A 7,066-nucleotide genomic window follows, 5' to 3' on the forward strand; every position below is an offset into this window, starting at 1 on the left:
ACCTGCTCCACGTCCTATTAGCTACGTTTATCCGTCCAAGCTCGTTAGTCTACATCCAAGGAGATTTACATAATCATTAGACATATTGTCACACACTTATCTTAATCTTTCAAGTAAAATCGCTTATAATCTGCCGAAATTTCGGCAGCATTTCCCCTGTAAATACATCCTCCCCGAGAATCTAACTCGGCCAAATCAACAATCCGAGAATTCAACTCGGCTAAATTATCAACAACAATACCAACCATCATACTAACAATTTCAACAATCAATCCAAATATATATATATATATATATTCTAACATTAACAACCTTCGTCACACAATTCGACGGCATTTCATTTACATTCAATTCCTTCACATATATTCAAGCTAACACCAATGATCCTACATTAAAATATTAATCCGAAATCCTTCTAACATGATTCAAGAATACTCCAAACAATTCACATAATATTCAAACCACCCATTCAACATCCTACTTCATCTGAAACCTTCCAAATTCAACAAAAACAATGACACCTCATTTTCCTCCTTCAATTCATGAACTATACTAATAATTTCACACACTAAAAACATTATTTCCATAAATACAAGAAATGATATTATAGTCACATTAGCTTCCAAAACCACCCTCCAACACTTACAACTTCAACTAGAATCATCCAACTTTCATTATCAACATAGAATCCACAACAACAACAACCAAAATACTAGATAAAATAATTGAATCATCATTCCTACACACCCACATATATACACAACCACCATACATACACACACCCACACGGCCACACACACACACACATTATTTCCATGATTTTCGTTCATTTCTACATACCACAGCATATATAACCTTCCATAACATATAAAAGAATATGAATTCTTACCTTTTTCCTCAAATTCCCACTTGACTATAATTATGAACTTGGAACAAAGAGGGGATTTCTTGCTCCAACAATTGTACCACGTTAAAGAGGACCTTTGAATTAGTGGGAATGCTAGAAGAAAATATTTTTTTTGGATCAAAATTGAAGGCTCTAATTTTTCTCCTCTCTTGGCCGAATATGGCCTTTGTTTGGAGTCTTCTCCAAGCTTCTTCTATTTCCAAATATTAAGAATGAAAATTGTGACTAATTAGTCATCTTTTTGGGAATATATATTAGGCCTCCATGTGGGCCTTGGGCCACCCCACATGGCCGGCCACCTTGGCCCAAATTAGTCAAGCCCCTTTTTTTTTTTTTGTTTTGTAATTCATGAAAATTTATTTTCCAAATTCCAAATTTGCCCTTAGCCTTCCGCAATATTTCTATGAACCATCGTGCGAATTTCCCTTTTTACCCTTAGCCTTTCTCAATATTTCCATACTAATAAATAACTTGTTCATTGAAATAATTTTGGAAAATGGCCTTGCCTTTGACTTTTCACCATTATCTCGAATTATCCGATCGTACAAAATACGGGTCATAACAATGTAACCCTTCGTACCATCTCTCCCATTTCGAAAGAAAACCCACACAATGAACGAGTCTCAACCAACATTCCACACAACGGAAACCTCAAATCATAACTGAATACTGAACTTAGTCACGCGTCTGAATCAGGAAGACACATCTGGTACCATATCAAGTCATGTCGTCACAAAACCGCTCGCATGAGAGTCTAGCAAATGAGTTTCCACCATCCGTGGAAGAATAAGACAAGGAAGTGCAGATACCAATTGGAATCGACTAGATACCAATTTGAATGAAGTAGCACGAACGAATGAAAGAAGTGGAAGTTTCCTAAATGTCTTATAGCCTCTCGCAGATCGGTACAAATCTCTTCATACCGATCCGCAAGACTCTACTACACACGTCCTTGTACATCGAGATTCACGAACCTGGGCTCTGATACCAACTGTCACGACCCAAATTACCGATCGTGCGGGCACCTACTTTATTATCACTAGTAAGCGAACTCTTACCCGCTAACCCATTAATCACTAGCCAATTTTAACTTCTTTAACCATTTATACTTAAACAATCAATGAACATGTGAATGAATAAATAGCGTACTAAGTCATAATTAATAAATAATACATGTGCGGAAGTCTAACTATTACATCCCTAAAATCTGAAAGTCATCGTATAAGGACTATAACCAACAATGTCTAAAGAATGAAGTATATCTCAAATATATTAACAAATAATGTCTGGAATGAAAGTAGACATCTGGAAAGAGAGATCTTCAGGCGGCATGGCATGAATAAAAGCTCACCCGCGGATCCGATCAACCTAACTAGATTCAAACTAGAGATGTGGTCTGGATGAAATCTCTGGAACACAATCTGCACCCAAAAAGGGTGCAGCAAGGTAGTATCAATACAAACAACTATGTATCGCTAAGCATAATAGGCCGACTAAGATTAGTTCACGCATATAAGTATAAAATCAACAAGATAAACAGATAGGCACTTAATACTCAAATCCAAGTCACAGAATATTCCATAATAGAGTCACGGCCTAAGATGAAGCTTCTAAACCACAAGTCTATCAAGTCTCAATAATCTCGCCAGATAATCACAAGTCTAAGTTCCGTCCCTAGGTAGAGTCACTAATCCACAATTTAAATCAATCAATGGTCATATTTATATCATAATAGGCATTCAAAATCCATACCAAAATCAGAACCAAACGAGCATATAATAATGCATAATAAAAGGTAATGATGTGCAATGCAAAATATGATGATGTGCAATGCAATGCAATGCAATGCACTGGTCAATCAACCGAATTGTACATACATGCTAATTGGTGTCTTTTCCCAATAGCTATGACATGCAGGGGACCCATGATGTCCATGTACCTCTCGTTCGGGAACGAACCTCGGACCACGAGCTCACAACTAGGCCACATCGTCATCCCTTGTAAAATGTGCCTTTTCATATATATATATATATGAAAAGGCACATTTGACAGGGGATGACGATGTGGCCTAGGTGTGAGCTCGTGGTCCGAGGTTCGTTCCCGAACGAGAGGTATATATACATAGAATTATTGTCACATCACTTTTAATGTGCAATTGCCAAGTAGTATATCATTATCATCAAGAAGATCATTTTAACTTCTCACCACAATTGTCATAAATAGTATCACGAGTTCAACAAGAAGATTATATTAACTTCTTCACTAATTTCACATCACAATGTATGTCTCAACGTATTTCAGTTCATTAGTATATATGGACTATGAACAATCAGCAATATCAATGTCAAACACAACGCATCATGCCCCAAGTCTTTCATGAAACGTTTGCGAACCATTTCCATCATGTATGAGTGTATGAATGCATAAATGAGTGTAGACATGGTAAATCAATGCAAACCAATAAACCAATAGTGAAGGTACAAGTCACAAAGCCTCAAGTCATATTAAGACTTAGATCAACTCAACCATGAAATGAATCATACAAACCGTCTCAACCAACATAAGAGTCTATGTCCCTCTTTACTTTCACGTAGAGCAAGTACGCCTCACAACTAAGTCTTATATCACAGAGATGCTCCATTTTTCTATATATTATCATCAACAGTGAATCATACATCAAGTTTTCATGTACGTACTGTCATAAGTTTATATCACAATTCAAGTCTAAACTCATTATCCTTCCTTTCTCCGATGATATGTGTCACAATAAGAGACAACTGAGTACAACACGACAATTTAGGTAATAAGTCTAATCATAATAACAGGGCAACGAGCCACCATCAACAACAATCAACCTCATAGAAATCCATCCCGAATCGCCACCGTATGAATACAACTACACCTCCTATTTCAGTACATAAAGTAATAGCTACGAGCCCACAAAATCAGAAGTCATACCAAACTAGCTAATATCCAACCAAAACACCATGTCCGAAGACCTAATCATGCTTGCTCCCGTCAATTCTACACAATACATACATTTCGCTAATCAAAGTCTAACTAAAGTAAATTGTAACCTGCCTCGAATGTAGAACAGGAGCCACGAACTACTCCACACGAGCCTTCTATTTTCCGAAGCGCCTCAAAACGGTCAAAGTCTAAGTAAGCAACAAACCATGTACTTAAACAAGAACAACAATTTGGGGAAGAATACCCACTTACTTCTACAATCATTAACCTTCAATTCATGGGTTTCTAATCAAATTTACCCTTTCAAACAGATGTTAGGACAAAGCTTCCATTTTTATTACAACCCTAAGCCTCGACATGCAATTTCAACCATAAGAAATAAAATTCCCTTCCTAGAAAGTGATAATTTATACTCCTAGATGATTAATCAACAACAAAATCAACAAACCCATCAATTATTTAAGGGTTTGCTAATTCTAAGGTTCTAGGATTTTCACCCACCATTGATGGAACTTAAACTAATCATGAAAGGAAAAGGAACTAATAAAGGTGGGGACTTCTTACCCTCCAAGATGTTTTCACCAATGAATGGAATGAAGTTTGCCTCTTTCTCTCTTGAAAACTGACTTTGGGGTCTTGTGGGTAATGGTTCGGAGTTGGAATATAAAAATAGTATTTTCTGCCCCCGTCGGTCGTTGCAGCAGTCACCATGTCCGCTGCATCGGTCCCCCTACGGCGGCCCCCTGTCCGCACAAAAATGGTCATAACTCCATCATGCGGAGGCGAAACGCGACGATTCTTTTTGCTATAGCTTGGTAATTACGATACGATCTAACGGGTCAATCCTCACACAAAACAAAGGTAGTTTGATCAATATGGAGCCCTTTCTAGACAAAGACCTACGGCAAAAACATCGAATACCAGCGCGACAAAACCCAAACCCATCTGGAACTCTTCAGAACCTCATAAAAACTTGTGGACAAGTTCAAAATCATCATATTAACTTGTTGAAACTTTCAAAACATTGACACGGGGTCATTCTAAGCCTAAGTTGACCGTGGTCAACTCTAACTCGTTAACTTGACTAGCTTCTCCATCAATGACTCAATTTACACTCGAACCTTGCGGGAACCAAACCAATGACTTCATTAAGTCATAGATCATACTAAAGGGACTTGGGGAAGGGTCAACAAGGGTAAATGGGTCAGAACACTATAACGACCAGGCGAGTCGTTACACCTCTACGTAAAAAAAAATTATGTCCCTCACACCTCACTAATCCTTTTTTTTTTAAGTAAAACGACCAGCATGGTGCTAGTTGTGGTTTATTAATCAAAACAAGTCTGTATAGAAATCAAGATGATACAAGGCCAAAAGTGCCTCTAACATGAAAACCAGAATAACTAGCAAATGGACTAGCCTAAACTATAGCATCACATATCCAAGTTGTGGCTTGATTTCACTTAAGTAACCTCTAATCTCTTACCAGGTGCTATGAAATTAGTAACCAACAGAAGTCTTCTTCTAACTTGAAATTGTGCAAGTCCAGGCTTGGCCAGCTCTTTATCTATCTATAATGAATGATATCCTTCCTTCATTATGGCTTTCAACTGTCCATAATCTCCACCACTATACAACCTCTTCCAACAGCTTGAACATAAAGTTAATATCACACATTGGATAAAAGTTGCATAGTGCTAGACTTACAGACTGCTAAAATCAGTGTTGATACTTCAGATCTTGTCAAAACTCCAGCTTCCTCTTCATTTGTATTACAACTTCAGATAACTGCATTGCCTGTGGTGTATTCTCCTTGTGTTGCAGCTTCAGAGGCTGCATATTTATGTGTTATCTTGTACACTCAATTTGGTTCCCTGGCATACACGGTTTTGAATCTAAAAACAAGGCAGATGCATCTTGTCTATATTGACAAGTCTTCTTGCTGCTACTGGTAGTTCAATGTATGAACTAAAGCTTATCTGACCTGCAAAATCAAAAGAATAGTTAGTTAAGAAATCTGCCAGCTGGTTCCCTTCCCTCATAACATGGCCTATTTGTATTGTTCCTTTTCTCCCCCATTCTCTTATATTATGCACCTCCATACATACACTCCATGGGACATCCCATTCTCTTTTTACAAACTTCAAAAGACCAAGAGAATCTATCTCTAAACAAAGTGGTAAAAGCTGCTTCTGTACACAATATCTAATGCCATCATACATGGTTGTAGCTTCAGCCACTAAACAGGTGGTATCTTCTATCCTCCTAGCACTTGCATGAATAAAAGCACTTTCATGATTCCTAACACATAAATCAGAAGCACTAAGACCAGGATTTCCTTTAGATGCCCCGTCACTATTACATTTATACCATCCCTGATCAAGACTACACCATTGCACCATGGTATACGTAATGTGTGGCCTGTAACCTTCCAACTCTTGTACAAGGTGAGGCCAAGAATTGGCCAAATTCTTCATCCATGGATATCTTGTCTTTGCAAAATGAATCAAGTCCAAGTTAATCTCATACAAGACCTTATGTCTGGACATCTTTTCTCCATAAACCACTGCATTTCTTCTCTTCCACAGTTGCCACATAATGATAGCTACAGCTGCTTGATCTTCAATTTGGTTGAACATTCAGTATCCCACCATTTCTTGACAATTTTCTTAATTTGAACAAAAGGACCTTGCACACCAGCTACATCTGCAAACACTTTCCACACTCCAGCTGCATAGTCACTTGTAAGAAATACATGTTCCATTGTTTCTTGTTGTGGATGTGAGCAGCACCTGCATATTGAAATAATAGAAATCCCTATTCTAGCTAGCACATCATCCATAAGCAGTTTCTGTTTCCATATTCTTCATAGGAAGAAAGCAATTTTGAAGTGTAGCCCCTTTATCCACATTTGCTCAAAGAACCAGTTATACTCTCCTCTCTGCCTTAGTTTCTCCCATGCACTCCCCACTGTAAACTGGCCATTACTAGTTGGTAACCACCAAGCCTTGTCTATGGTAGTATAACCTTCATCTCTCCAACATTTTCTTGTAATATGTTTTACTACATCTTCAGGTACAGTTTGTTGTAGTTTCTGAATATTCCACTTGTTATTAATCATCACATCCTTCACCTCTTGTATACTATCATCTATAGGGAAGTTTGAAGGCATGAGCTCGGCCAATGGAC

This window comes from Lycium barbarum, chromosome 11 (genome assembly GCF_019175385.1).
Source record: "Lycium barbarum isolate Lr01 chromosome 11, ASM1917538v2, whole genome shotgun sequence".
Classification (NCBI taxonomy): Eukaryota; Viridiplantae; Streptophyta; class Magnoliopsida; order Solanales; family Solanaceae; genus Lycium; species Lycium barbarum.